Raw genomic sequence first — 15,667 nt, 5'->3', positions numbered from 1 at the left:
CAGAAAGAGAGCGAGAGACATGCAGAGAGCGGGGGAGAGAGAGGGAGAGAGAGCTCCACCGCACACAGAGGACTCATTTATCCTCTCTCTCTCTCTCTCGACTGCACTTTTTTTTTTCCTCCCCTCCTTTGCTTTCTCTTTTGTTTTCACTGCACAGAAACTGTTGCCCTTTCTTCCTATACATCTCCTCTCTTTTCTCTCTTGTCTTTCCTCCCCCCCCTGCCACCCACCCTCTGTCTTCTCACCCTCGTCTGGTTGCTTTTCGGACAGCAGCACGCCATCATCAGCGGCCACCGCCGCCACAGGTACGGATTCATGGCAGCGAGGACCAGCAGGATTCTGGGAGGGAATTCGAGAGACGAGGCTTTAATGAGAGCGAGGCCTCGTCAGCCGGCGAGAAATGTATGCAAATGATATGCACACACCAAAAGGACCCTGGGTAGGCGAGGCGAGCGCCGGCCGAGCTCCCGCTGAGCTCTGAGGAAGATGAGCGGCTCAGGTCAGAAGAATGACAACAAAACACCTCCTCCATCTTTTCTTCTTCTTCTTCTTTCTTTTTCTTTTTCACCTAGGAAGACAGAGAGAGATGGAAACTGTTAAACACGAGCTGTTAGATGAGTTTGTAGTGTTGCTACATAATGTTGTTGTGTTTTTACTTTCTGGACGGCTGTTGCTAGGTAGATTTTTTTTTTTTTTTTTTTCCTGTTGTTCATCTTTGTAAGCACTCTGACATTTGTAGGGTAAATTATCTGGAGATTAAACACATCTGTGTTTCACATCCAGACTTTCCAGACGTTTAATTGTCACAAATTATTACTCTAAAAATAAAAAATTTAAATTGAGAACTCACATTGTGGCCTCTAATTATGGATGTAATTTTTTTTTGTTAATAGAGAAATTTGACAGTGACTTGTTTTGACACATTTGGAAATTTAAACTCACTGAACATGGCTTTTTAATTATCAGGCTGTGGTGTGTTTTATAGACTTAAAGATGTAAATGAAATGTCCTGTTTTTTAATTCTGCAATAAAATGCATTTTTCAACAATTACAAGACGGTTGTGATTGGAAATTATTTACACATTTTATAATTATTATTACTATATTGTAACACTGTCCTCTAGTTGTTTATTTTTTAAGCGTGTGAAGTGTTTCTTATTTTTGTACCCTGATGTTATATCTTTTAAATTAATAATGAAATACAAAAACACATTATTTTTCATGAATTTCCTGTTTTTTTAAATCAGTCCAAGAAAAAATAAATAAAACCTTGAGTCTTGCTATTTTTCCCCCCTAATTTGTATTAACTTTATAATCATTTCCTTTAATTTCTTTAACTTGATTTAACACATTTCCTGTTTTAATCTCAGTGTTGGCACCAAATTTTGAGATAATGGAAAAAACAAACACTCCTGTTGCACAAAAAAACATCGTTTTCCTCTTAGAAATTACACATTTTTCTTGTTGCTTGTCCTAAATATGAATTTAATCCGTCGGGATTTTTTTTTTCTTTTCTTTTAAACAACCCTGCAGGATTCACAGGAGCATCAGCGTTGTCGCCGCAGCTCCTGCCCTCCTCTCTCCTCCTCTCTCCTCTCCCCTCCTCGCCTCTCGTCTCTCCGCTCCGAGCATCGCTCCTGCAGGAATTATGCACCGTTAACTGGCCTGTCTGATCTGACTGCCGCTGCAACAACACACACACACACACACACACACACACACAAAACGAGGGGGGAAAGAAAGAAAACGAATAAAGGATGAGGCGAGACGTCGGCGTGACAATTTCGATGGCGTTAACTAGTGATCGTTAAATGCGCCACGGTCCAGCCGCACCGCAAAATGGAAACCTCTCTTTTTTTTCTTCTTCTTCTTCTTCCTCCGTCGCCTTCGGGTGGAAATAAACAAGAGGAAACGGGCAGAGAAGGAAAAAAAAACAAAAAACACATCCATTGAGTCTTGGGAAGAAAATGAGAGTGGCACCTGATGATGTCGACTTTGACACGTGTTAATTGCTGCTCAGCTCTCCTCATTAGGGAGTCTCAAATTATTTTAGCGCTCCAGGCCACAGCGCCTTGTTTGCTTTGCTGAGGAGAGGAAGCAGCCTGGCCCAAACTTCAGCCGGTAAGACGCAACGCGCTTTTTGGTCAGCAGGCTTAAATTAATGTGCTAAATAAATGTGTGCAATTACGAACAGACCGAGCATGGAGTTAAATATATTTCAATTAATATAGAAGAATTAATAAATGTTGGGAATGAGAATTAAAGATATTTATGATGTTAGTTTATTGTTTTATCTTTCTATCTGAAATATTAAAACACATCAATGTTTGGCTTGATTTCACTTGACTCCTCCCTTAAATCACATTTATTTTATTAATGATAATTTCTTTGTTTTGTTCCCCATCAGGATTTTTTTTGCTCCTCAGACAGACAGGAAGAAATTTATCCGATGCATTTCGAGCGCCACCTCTTTCTCCTCTGATGATCAGAGATTTACAGTGAAGCATCGCCTCTATTGCTAAATCGATAACGTGCTCGGGATCGATATCCTCCTCAGACAAAATGGCCTCATCAATAGCCTGACAAAACTGCTCCGCTGCACGCGGCTGCTTTTAAACATCAAGCAGAGGTGACTCGCACCCCATCAAATAAAATCCTTTTCCTCGTGTGATTATATTTAAAAATGTGCGTCTTCAGACTTCAATCCGCTCCTGAATCCTCACCTTTCACACACACACACACACACACACACACACACACACACACACTGATTGAGTCCAGCGTCTGGGGGCAGCGGCCCTCGTCCTCTCTGCTAGATTACTTGTTACCTGTTGGCATGTATTTATATGGCCTTGCATGGTGAATTATAAAGCCTTTGTTATTGCCCTGGCTTGGGGTCGGCCACTTGTTTATGACGCCAGTAATGGTGGTAATTGTTACTGTTGAGATTACCTGTCAAGAAGACCCGTGCGGCGAGCTTGGAGAAGGCGTCCCTCTCTTGACAAGGGGTGACAGGGGGACGGGGAAGAGGACGGGGTGGGGGGGTAGAGAGATGGTCGGGTGGGGGAGGCCGGGACGCCCTGATGACTTCTCGGCTGATAATCAGCCGCCGCGGCCTGTGGGATAATTCAGCTGTCAATGCCACCTAGCAGGGCCCAGCATCAGCCAGGCGACCCCAGCTGGCGTCATTCATTTGGACCCCGAGATGGGGATGGAGGCGAGAGGAGGGGGTGATGGGATGCAGGAGGCAGAAGGAGACGGAGGAGTAAGAGACGGTGTCTCCATCTCATGTCAGAGTTGGCCTTCAGACGCAGTAGATTAAAGCCATCATGAAACATTTTGCAGTTTAGAAGAGAAATATCTGAGCTTTCAAAATGTCTGTCCAGATGCAGCTTCTCTACAAATCACAGCTGTTACACTTTCAACAATACACGAAGAAATCATCTGGATTTTTCCCTATTTTAGTTTCCTTCAGGCATAAAATGCCCCGACTCTTCACTGATTAGCAGTTTAAACTTTTCTCCTGTAAATGTTTGAAGAAGTTGATATCAGAGCGTGTATCTGTGTCCCCTGTGTGAGATTTTAAAGGTCCCTTAGTCATTTTTTTTCATTATGTTTTACAAATAAATTGAATCATTTGTTGAATGAACGTTCAGAGTCCTCTTCACGCAGGGCCCTGATTGGCTAACAGTATGCAGCCGCTCCTCTGAATCAAACCATCTAAACATCGAGTGAATGATTTCTGCAAACAGCAGTTTAATTCCTGACGTGTATACTCGCATCCTAAATTGACACGATGTCATAATAAAGTGGATTTTTTTGTAAATGCAATTACTTTAAACTGAGGCTCTCAAACAAATTTAAAGTTGAACGATGTAAAGATTAATTTGCGTTTAATGTCTCGTGTACATAAATTGGGGGAAATTTGAATACCGATCTGTGGCCGTCGAGGTCCCTCCTAATCCCTCCTGTCTGAGCGCTCTCGTTGTCTTCCTGTGCACGTGTGCATCATAAAGAGGGCAGCAGCAGCTAAAATGGCAGGCAAATCACTTTTCGAATGGTTTTGGAGCAGCTATCAGTGTCATCCCTGAATGGCTGTCTTTATCAATGATTCTGCCTGATATGGAGGGGAGGTGGGTGTTGGTGGTGGTGGTGGTGGTGGTGGTGTTGTGGAGGGGGGGTTCCCTCTATCTGTCGCTGGAATCTTTCACAGTTTAAGGGGCCAGGAGCTGCTAAGAAACTGTCAAAGATTTGGACAGCTAAAGTCCCAGGGTGGCGAGCGGCGAGCTGTTCTCTATCTGTATTCCACCGTGGCAACACGCAGGGTTGTAACACCGCGCCACTGCTACTCCAGTGGGATAATGTCGCCGAGGAAATAGTGCCAGGAAATTGTCAGCACTGGATTTTTTTTTTCCTGTATGAAAAAGGATCCGTTGTGCTGGGATGGAGGATTTTTTTTTTTTTTTTTTTTTTTGCCTATTTTTGAATTTTTACTTTGCAAACAAATTGTGAAAAATGCACAAATATTTCAAAAATCACATGAAATGACAGAAATGCAGCGATGGAATGTAACTAAGTATATTTACTCAAGTACTGCTCTTAAATACAATTTGAAGTACTTGTAGTATTTCCATTTTCTGCAACTTTATACTTTCACACCTACAATTTGGCGCCAAATATTGCACTTTTTTACTCCACTACATTTACTTGATAACTTTAGTTACTAGTTACTTTTTGCAGCACATTTTTAAATTAAAGTATTTTATTGTTAATCAGGTCAAAAAACACTGATTTCTGATAATCAGAAAAATGTTGAATATCAGATCTGATAATCTTCCAGGAGGGTCATTGATATCCTACACAGTGTATAAATACATGTAAATAAGTATATCATTTACTTTTACTTGTACTTTGGATACTTAAGTAGGTGTTATATTAAATTCTTTAAGACTTTTACTCAGCTGCTATTTGTGTGGATGACTTTTAATTATACCAAAGTAATATTTTAACACGATGTCTTTATTTTTACTCAGATTATTTTATATATTAACTAATGACAGTGAAATTGAATAAAATACGTATCAAAGTTTTCACCTCACACAGTGTGAATATTAACACATTTTTACTGTTTTCACTGACGTTCTGTTATAATAATATTTCAGGTTATTATGTCGTCCGGTGGATAATTTATATGAAGTTTACTCTCCACAAAAACAGATTTGTGGTCCTCTAAATGACTTCAAAGTGAGTGACACTGAACTTTTGTCGTCCATTTAGCAATCAGCACGTACAATATTTCATCTAAACCTAACATGATATTATTTTCATAACACCTCCTGCGATGATGTCTGAGGCGGACTCGCTTTCCCTCTCCGCCTCCATCGCTTTAAACTTAGGCAGCGCACAGAGGATCCTGTGTTACATGGCTGAGGCAGCTTTGCTAAATGTGTCAGAATGGAAAATAAACACGACAAGAGCCTTTTTTTTTTTTTTTTGCACAGGCACTGGAGCTCATGTGATAGAGGGATTCTTTTCAGTGGATTTAGAGGAGCCCGGCTCACAGTTTGACTAATGCTCACCCAGCGTTTTGTTTGTTTTTTTGTAAATTTGTGACTCAATAAATCTACTTTCCACTCGAATGCGATTCTCTTTGCCTTTAACCGGCCTTGTTTATATCTTATTGTCACACTCCATGAATCAAACACAATTGCTTCATAACTTAATTCTGCATCTTCACAGTTTTTATTGTCACGGCTTAATCCTCCTGGCTGCTCGACAGAATATAACATGGCCATCATCATCGCCATCATCACCATCATCACAACTTAACTAAGAAATTTATATTAAGACAATCTCCCCTCGATATTAAAATAAAGCACAATCTCATTTCTTATTCAAATGATAGCATTAGGCGCGTATGCATTTATCACCCGATACAGGAGTGAGGTTATAAACAATGCCATTCATTATCTGGCCCAGATGCAGCGATTGTTGATTAAAGGGCTTTGAATATAACAGCCACACACACTCGCACGCCTCCACACACACACTCGCGCACACACACAGATGGGTGGACATTAGGAAAGGAGAGAGGCCATCTGAATAGGCTGGAGGGACATTAACGGCAACAATGATTGATATTTGCCGCGCAGGCTTTTTAATGGTATTGTTATTCCTCAGAGTTATACCCCGTCCTCCCTACGTCTCGTCTCGCAGATAAATGGAGGTGTAATAATGAATAGAAATTATCCTGATTATTTTGGTGGAGGTGGAGGTGGTGGGAGAGCCGGTGAGGAGGAGGCGGGGGGTGATTCATAATCTAACGTGAAGCTTAAAGCTTAGTCAACAGTGTTTTTGTAGGTTTCTGGTAATCTGTTGTTGGGGAAAAACAAGCAGGATGCATCTTTTAACTGATTTTATTAATCAACGTTTATGTTTATTGATCAATATTGTAAAGAAAAGTGCATGAGTTGGATCCTGATGTTGTGTAAGTGAAGGTAAATGTAGGTAAATGCTAACCCTTTTTTTTTTTTTTACCATTTTTGGAACTTGGTACCAAGTAATTTAAGAGTTTGTTGTTGTTGTTGATGTTGATGTTGTAGTATTGTGATTATGTGTTGTCTTGCAACTGTTTTTTATGCTGTAATGTTTATTTTCTCCTGCCCAGGGACTACACATGTGAACGTAAAAAAACAACAGCTATGAGGTTTTGCATTGTCAAACAAACAAACAAATTTAAAAAATCCTCAATACTGACATTTATAATCATCTGACTTAAAAACAATGTGTGCGTAATTCTGACCAACCAGAGACGATCACAAACATACAACGCTCGCTGTACTGTACAATGTTTTTCATACAGAAACATCTATATACTCATTGTGTAGTTAACCTACAAGACACCATATTTCCAGCAATGCATATTTAGAGATGTTTGCCCCCATACTTCATGAACTTTATTAATTTCATTCATTTATTCATTCATTCAACCTTTATTTTAACTCAGCTTTGCCTCGAGGTAGAGATCTCATTTTTAATATGGCCGAGTAATTAAACAAAACAAAAACAAAATGGCAATAAACACAAACAGGGAGCTTGAATAAAAATTGCGCTAAGAAGTAAAAAATAAAGGTTTTCTGTCAGAATATTATTAGAAAATGAAGATACTGAATTCATTTCTCTGCACATTACAAATCTGTCTTTAACTTTGTTTACTGTGTGTTTCGTCTCCTTTTTTGGGAAATTCATCGCCGTCAAAATACGAGTGAGGGGAGGCGGAGAGAGAGTCTGTAACCAAAACTGTAAAACAAAGTGTACACAGAGAAAAATTACAGTCAGCTACTGAAGCGCTGGGGAAAAGGCAACCGGATAGACTCATAAACAAAGACGCACAAGGCCGAACATCTTCACCGGGTTATTCAGACAATTTTAATATTTTGTTTTTTAAAATCACGATTATTGCATTCTGAAATAAAATTCCTCACTCATCAGTCGCACACACGATACACAACCAAAACTCGCCTTGTGTTTCCCAGTCTGGCCCGGCCGTCGCTGTGAGAATCTGTGATATTAATTAGTTGTGTTTTCTTGAGAGCCTTCAGTCGCTGCTGAGTGTTGATCATGTGAACAGCTGAGGTGGTCATCGCCAAAACACATTATTTGATGTGAGAGGCCAGCTTGTCCAAAGCAGTTGTGTTTATTACACACTCCTCTGGCACCTGCTGCAGCGAGTCGGCCTGCCAGGACACACACACACACACACACACACACACACACACACAGAGTCATCCAAAATCTCTTCTTCATTTAGCCACTTTCCACCCAAATGACAGCCATTATCACCTTTCAATTACATTTGCAGGACTCAGCTGCTGCTTCAGTGCTGTGCTGGACTATATTGTAAAAACATGAAAATATGCAGCCAAACACCGTGAACCCAACCTCCTTTAATCCAAACTCACATTTTCACATTACACACCTGGAGACTTCATCAAAATGCATTTTTTTTATTTTTATAATACAGTTTTATTTGTGTTTTCCATCGTTAAAGTGGTGCTTTTCTGCTTTGAATGCAGGTGATTCACGCGAGAGAGGCAACACAAATTTCCCCACAGCATGGATATCATCCTACAGTGTGTTGCATCTCTTGTGGGCTTTATGCAGAATATTGGAGATTATAAACAGCCAGGGTCTTGGCTCTGCTGAGACATTTATTTCACCCAATTGTCTCGGTGCTTGTTGCCTGTGGCTGTCACGTTCTCAATATTTTTCTTGTCCTTCTTTTGTTATTTTTGCACTTTTCTTTATGGAGTTTTGAACTGGTTGCTACAAAATATTGTCTACTAAGCATCTAGTCTTTTGAGCTGCTATTTACTTAAATCAGAGGAAGAAAATTAATGGATGTACTCAAAAACATAAAATAAAAATGAATTTCCTTTGAGTTTCTCTGCTGCTCCCAGACCAGCAAGACCTCATTTGTCTTCCTCGTGTCTCCTCATTCTCTCTCCTCCTCCTCCTCGTCATCCTCCGTCTTCTCCTCCACGCCAACATGTTGTGCATCAAACCGTCCCTCCTTCCTTTCTCCCTTTCCTCTCCTAGGGTGTAATGGTGTGATGCCTCCCTCCTACGTCTCCCCCTCCACCCCACCGCCACCCCTCCACTCTCTCAGTAATCAGGGCCAGATGGAGGCAGAGATGGAGTGATGGAGGGAGGGAGGATTGGGTTTGGTCCTAGCAGTGTCTTAGAACGTGGGGAGCTGTCAGCCCTGCAGGGAGAGAGGAATTCTCCAGCAATAAAATAGGGATTTATCACCACTCTACCACAGAGAGAGAGGAGAGAGAGATGGAGGGAGAGGGTGTGAGGCAGAGAAAAGGACGAAGAGATCAAGAAAGTCAGATAGAGAAGGGTGACGTGGGAGGGAAAGAATAGAGACGGGCAGAACGAGAAACCCGCAGAGGGATAAAGAGAGAAGAAAAAAAAAAACAACCTGATAGAAGACTTTTCATCATCGTAAAGCTTCAGACAGATGAGGTTGAAGGAAGGAACATGCAGGATGATGGACGGAGTTCGCTGCCGAAAAAGGCCTGGAAGGTGGACGAAGCCAAAAAAAGACGAGAGGAGAGCAGAAATTGAGAGAGACAGTTGTGCGATGACACCCGCGGCTCATCTGCTCACATTCTAGCCGCCTGACAATTTCTCTCCCGCCATCTGTAGCATGCAGACCGGCGAGCGTCTGTCCAGAAAGTTATGCCCAGTTGCGTTCAGGGGATGGGGTGTTAAGCAAAAAGACTCGACCTCCCCTACTGGGCCAAATGAACCTGCTAAAACAACCGCTCTCCACAATCGGCTGTGTAATTGAAACCAGAATGTGCAGGATTTGATAAATTGCTTGACCCTGCAGGAATGTTAAGGTCGTAAATTTTTTAGTGCATTTTGGCCGTGCTGAGGTGTGCAGAGGTGTACGTTAAGAGCGTGTCCACTGGTGTGTACGTGTGTCTGAGAGTCATAGAGAGAGGCTGCATGTGTATTTATTATTTCAAAACATAGTGGTCTTCCAGAGTCGCGTCGAGGCGGCAAGGCACAAACGCTGGTGCTCGTACAGCGCGTGTGTGCGCCCACAACGGCATTCCCCGCACTCGTACCGACAAATTACAGTGCACATTCCCACTGAGTGACCAGATAGATGATAAATTGTGCTTCTGCTCCTCGTTCTGCAGTGGTTTACATCAGAGGAGCAGTTTTGAAGATCTTAAACGAAAAGCTGAGATTCGAGCTTAAGCTCTGAAAAGGGTGAGCACAAATACCTGGCATTGTTAAAATATCCTGATGAAGTTAAAATATAGATTCTGTTTAAACTCTTTTATCATTTTATAAATAAATATGGAGCCAAGCGATGCATTCAAATGTCAGAGGACAGGAGAAGACTGGTCCAATGTCCAATTTTGTACACACATTTTTATTAACATGTTTATTTCCAAATTATTCACTTATACAACCATTTTTTTGGTAAAAGATATCATTTATAACACATTTAAATGTCCAAAGACAGCTGAACTTTTGTGATGTATTTTGTTAAATTGTGAACTTACAACATCCTAAATGTTTCCAACAATGTTATGGACCAGAGGATACGTCAGGGAGTGATGAAGGAAGTCAGTAAACGTATTAAATGTTCATTTAATCAAACTTTTTAACATTACAACATCTATGAACATTTCTGCCTGAGTCACATCAGATAGATTTTAACCTGCAGCAGTGGTCGTTTAAAGGATAAGTTCACCCAAAAATGAAACATCTCATTATCTACTCTTCCCCCATGCTGAGGGAAAGTAGGGTAAAGTTTCATAGTCCACAAAACATTTCTGGAGCTTCACAGCAAAACAGCATTGCAGCATTCTCCTAAATAACTGAAGTAGCTGGGGAATTATTTTAATTATTTTGTTTTCATCGTTTAGGTTGCGAGACCCCACAACGGCAGAAAATACAAACTGTGCATTTAATTCAGTGCCTTTAACTGTATATCCCGTATTTTCTACATGCAACCACTGCACTGTTATTAAGAGTGTACCAAACTATGAGCTCCCATCCGCTCTGATGATACTTGATGACTTTATCCCTCTCCAGAAGCCATCAGTATAATAGAGCTATTATTGCCACAATTCTCTGCGATACTCTTAGTCTAATATTAGTGTCCTTAACCGAATCTTAAAAGAGCTGCTTTGTTTTAACAGTTAAAAATATTTCCATTTGTGTGTCTGGAGCGAATGGTGGTAATGAGTGTCTTTCACACGGATCTGATTTTTTATAACCGCTGCTCACATGCAGCTCCGACTCTTTCCAACAGTCTGCGGCTGGCAAAAGTTTTTATCCCCTCAATAATCTTGTGTTCATGAAGCTGTTTGAGATGATTCCTCGAAATGTGTCCACCTAAAAATAACTATAACTAACTCTGAGAGGAAAAATAAAGATGGTTAGCTTCAGGTTCAGGTCTTGAACATTGGTGATAATCAAGGTGTTCCTGTGAGGGGTATTTTGTTTTGGGTTTTTTTTCATTCAGCCCTGTATGCTTCACTTTTATCCGATTGATATGTTGTATTTTTGTTTGTGAATGCTTACAATCTGCAGCCATTAACTTCTCAGTACTTCTCAGAAGTAGCTTGTTAGCGAAGATGCCCACAGAAGACAAGACCAGTTTGTACTTATTGCCCAGGGCATCCACTTTCTTGCATTACACAACAAAGCAGGTTTGTCTTGAGCGTTAGACTTGACCTTGACCCCTTTTCTTCATGTGCTGCACTGAAGACTTCAGTATTGAGGCCAGGATGCTTGAAACTAACAAGTTCATACAAAATGTCAACTGTGTCTGAAGGAAAAACTGTTTTTACCTGTTACCACTGAAAGGTAGAGCAAGAAATCCACTTGGCTAGGTTTAGGAAAACATTGAGTTTTGGCTTAAAATAAACATATTACCTCTGTAACTTCAGTTACAAACGCCATCCGTTTTCTACCTCACCTGTGTGGACTTTCTGCTCTATATCCTACTTCTCCACACATCCTACTTTGCAGCCGTAATAGTTACTATAGCCGCTACAGGTTGCTGCCTAACAAGAAGCGTAAATATGGGTCTGGATAAGCTGCTTTCATTTTCGACCTGTCTGATGAGGACGGGCTCTTGGACAGTCTGTCCTCAAAGGCATTCATGGGGTTGAGGTGGCAGAAATTTTTTGTGAAAAATGAAAAAGAGAGATTTTTAAAAAAAGTTCAACTGCTGCATAAAATAAACGTGCTCATCAAATTTTATTTCTATAGACAAGCACCCAGTTTGAATCCTACCGATGCTCTAAGTTTTCCGTCTGAGCTCTCTTGCAGGTGCCAGGCAAAAACCTCGGGACTTGGGGACAAACCTAAGCTGATCAACCATTGGTCATACCCCAACTGCACCAAAAATCCAGACCACTGGTCCGTGGTCCACACAGTGACCTGGTCCAGCCCGGACCAAAGCAAGTTCATGGGTAGTGTTCTTAAATGCTTGTAAATGAGGTGATCACGTGACCAAGAACAAACCCATCCTCAACTGCCGTAGTTCAGCGCACAGACACACCAATTTGATCAAAAACCGTACATTCTCTCAACGGACTTTCTTTTTCTTTTAAAGATTGCAATAAATGTAAAAACCGGATTGCAAAGATGACTGAACTCAACAATGCCAAAACCTGAACTGAAACTTAAAATGGTGTAAAATCTGCCAAAAGTCATGCAACTTTAAAAATAACTCACATATACAGTTTGTGTATACATGAACTAGCCTCCATGAGTATGTATGTCAACAGGGCTGAGGGCATGGAGCGACCAGCCAGGACCAGAGGGCACAGAGAGGTCAACACAATGTAAACAGAGACCGCCACACGATTTATGATGTTTGCTGGCTGCTAAGACGAGGGGTCTGCACATTCTCACAATCATAATTGCTTTTTGCAGCTTTTCAATCAACCTGACTCGGTGGACATTGTTTTTGTATTTTTTTTTTTTCACCTCTCATTTTTCCCCCTTGTCATCAGGCGGCCTGCTCTGTGCGTCGGTAGCTACCCTTGCGTAGCTGTGACTCGAGTCTCAGCGCAAGCAAAAACCCTAAAGCTCCGAGACTCTTTCCCTTTTTTCTTCTCTTTTCGTAATGAGGAGCAGACGTTGTTTCTTTCTCTCGCTCTTTCGAAACCCCGACATCGGCCACTCTGGCCGACTGCAAAGGGGAAACCCAGTCACACATGTGGACATCTGGTTGGACATGGAGAGCACGCAGCCCCACAGCATTTCAACCCCCCCCCCCCCACTCCCCTAACCCCTCCTGTTGACAGACGTTACCTGTGCCCCGGCAGGCCCTCGCTGCCCCAAGATAAAACGACCTCTATCCAGAGCCAGACGCATAAATATTTCTCTTTCTATTTTCCAAAATAGCTTTTAATTTTACAAGTTTTATGACCCTAATATTGAGTGCATATGTTTTACAAGACACCGTGTCCTCTGCTTCACCCCTCGGGTTCACGATTGGAGTTTTTTCTTTAGTCTTCTAAGAGAAGAAGGGAATAAAAGTAAAGAAAAAAAGAAAGCAGCATACATGGTGGGGAAAGGTGAGCCAGAGAAGGATTTTTCTGTATATCTTTCCACATGTTCAGCTGAATCGTTGCAGCAAAGTGTCTTTTCTCAGCTGATGATTTTACATCTTGCAGACTGCAAAGAGAGAAAAATAAGACAGACTCATCTTCATGACAAGGGGATGACAATATAAAACAGGTTGTTTACACTGATTAATCATCAAAACCTGGCAGTCAGTGTGCATTTCAAACAAGCATGGGGAACTGAGTATCCCACATGTTGGTTGTTGGTTGTTGCTTTAACTTTAACAAATGAGTTTGTCTCTCTATCTATTTTGCTTTCCCACGTGTATCTGTGTTCGTAGCCTCCCCATGACCTCACTCTCCCTCTCTCCATCTCCTCGACATCATCCACATGTGTTTCAGTGACCACTTACAGCTTAAACCGCTGATTCATCTTTCATGTAGGAGATTTATAAATTTCATAGCGTATGCGATGAATCGCCAGGAACTCCAGCTCATTTGACTTGAAAAGAGCGCCATCTGAGAGAATTAACGGATCAAAATACGTTCAATGTTTAATGAAAAGCTTATTTATCGTCCTCATATAATGTAATTCAAACCTCAGCGGAGAGATCACAATATGTAGCAACAGTTCTCTGTCTTTCCATAATGCTTTGCAGATTGACAAGAATAGCATAGACCATCCCAAAGACAACTGTCTTTCAAGTGAAAGATACATAAAGGTCAATTTTAAGGAAAAACAATACAACTGTGACTCTGAGTGAGATTTAGTCGAGCATTCGAGCCAATGGGAGTTTTAATTAGCTCATGTTTTGTAACTTACAGAGCGTTTCATTTAGACTATAACACAATGTATCTTAGGTGCTGATTAGCTCAGTTGGTAGAGCGGGTGTCCAATGTACAGAGGCTTTGCCCATGAGTACCGGGTTCGAGTCCGGGCTGGGCCCTTTGCTGCATGGCACCCCCCCTCTCACTCTGTTTCCTGTTATCTCTCTCAAGCTGTCCAATCAATAAAGCCATATAAAGGCCAAAAAAATAACACTGTAAATCTGGAACTTAAGTTGTTGTATTTCCCCGACACACAGATACAGGTGTGATGGGATGGCGTATACGTTTCAAAAAACTTTTTGTGCGTCATGTCTACACATTTTATCTTTTTCGTGTGTCAGCGCGGGACACAGACGTCAGTGTCTTGGGGGTAAGTCCTGCTTTTGAACTGGCCACAGTGAGGGAATGTAACTAAGTACATTTACTCAAGTACTGCACCTAAGTGCAATTTGGAGGTACTTGTACTTTACTCACTAACCCTAACCTCTAACCCACTTCCACCTCACTACATTTTGGAGGCAAATATTGTACGTTTTTTAAAAACAAAACAACTGATCAGGGTAATCGGAAAAAACATGCTGAATATCCAAACCGATAATCGTCCAGGCCGTTAATCTGTAGACCTGTAATGTAGCGTATTCGTGTAAATATGTATAAATTACTATACCAAAAAATGACTTTTGATACTAAAGTACATCTTAAGTACATCAAATACTTAATATCATTACATTTACTCAACTGACTGATTTTAAGTATGCAGTAGTGGAGTTTGGGAAATACTATTCTTGTGCAATAAAGAGTCAGTAGAGAGTTAATATTACAACATATGCAACAAGGCTGAAGGCTGAGAGTTTTTTTCTCACTCTTTACCTTGTTCATACTGTTTATCACTGCACTGACAGTAAGCAGCGTTGTCCGTGTGCCTCTCTGCAAGACGTCCCGGTTCACAAGTGCAAAACAGACATCAGAACAGGCCCAGCATTGCCTTAGATGAAATACACCACAATAAATCCCCCTGCATATATCTCCAGCTCGCTTGCATCGTGCTGTCCGCTGTGCTCAGATTCAGCCCCAGTGGGGACATGAGTTACAGCACTCTGTCTGAAACCACCTTGTGAGGATTTATCACTGTGGCATGTGACTCTGAATGGAGGAATATGTGGATTCGGGGGGAGAGAATTGAGGAGAAAACCGAAAAAGCAGGAGAATTGATCCATTTTGCTTCAGGTTGAGACAGAAGCATTTGGATGAAGGAAAAAAGACATGGAACAAATATGGTTTTGTTCCGAAAGGATAATAAATAACTGGATTTCTGTGATTGACAAAATGATAAAACATTAACAGCATCGATCCTCAATCTTTTAGATATATTTACTTAAAAACTTTTCTTCTTCTTTTTTTCAGAACAGATGTTTTCAGTTTTGTAAATGAGGAGATGTTTCGAAGGGAACATTGGAGAAGTTATTGGTTTTGTTTTATCGCTTCCACTTTGCAGATGTTGGAGACAGACTGATGAGAGAAAGAAGAATGGGCCAGAAAAAGTCCCCGCATCCTTTATAGTATTTGTCCCTTTTGCGATACTTTCCAGCTCCAGCTGATGCAAACCAAGGATGATTCAGCCACATGATTAATGTGAGTTTGTACATCTGCTGTTCAACCACCAGATGCTTGGTAGTTCTTTTCTGGGAAATATCTCTGGCAAACAGGAAGTCAGGCATTTCAGATTT

At 41.2% G+C, this 15,667-nt stretch overlaps 1 protein-coding gene across 11 annotated transcripts in view; it reads left to right on the top strand.

Annotated features, from left to right (window-relative positions):
- Nucleotides 1–15,667, top strand: part of LOC311270276 (uncharacterized protein) — a gene marked incomplete at its 5' end in the record, with an annotated part of 156,243 nt that overhangs the window by 117,478 nt on the left and 23,098 nt on the right. The window contains one exon of one of the 11 annotated variants that reach the window (XR_014624242.1): nt 1,534–2,247. The exons of the other annotated variants lie outside the window; for them this stretch is intronic. Of the gene's footprint in view, nt 1–1,533; nt 2,248–15,667 lie in introns of those variants that run through there. 11 annotated transcript variants of the gene reach the window in all.

Source organism: Pagrus pagrus (assembly GCF_965226575.1).
Source record: "Pagrus pagrus genome assembly, chromosome: 15".
NCBI classification, from domain to species: Eukaryota; Metazoa; Chordata; class Actinopteri; order Spariformes; family Sparidae; genus Pagrus; species Pagrus pagrus.
Note: the sequence above shows the minus strand (reverse complement) of the source record. Positions and strands in the feature narration are given on the sequence as shown.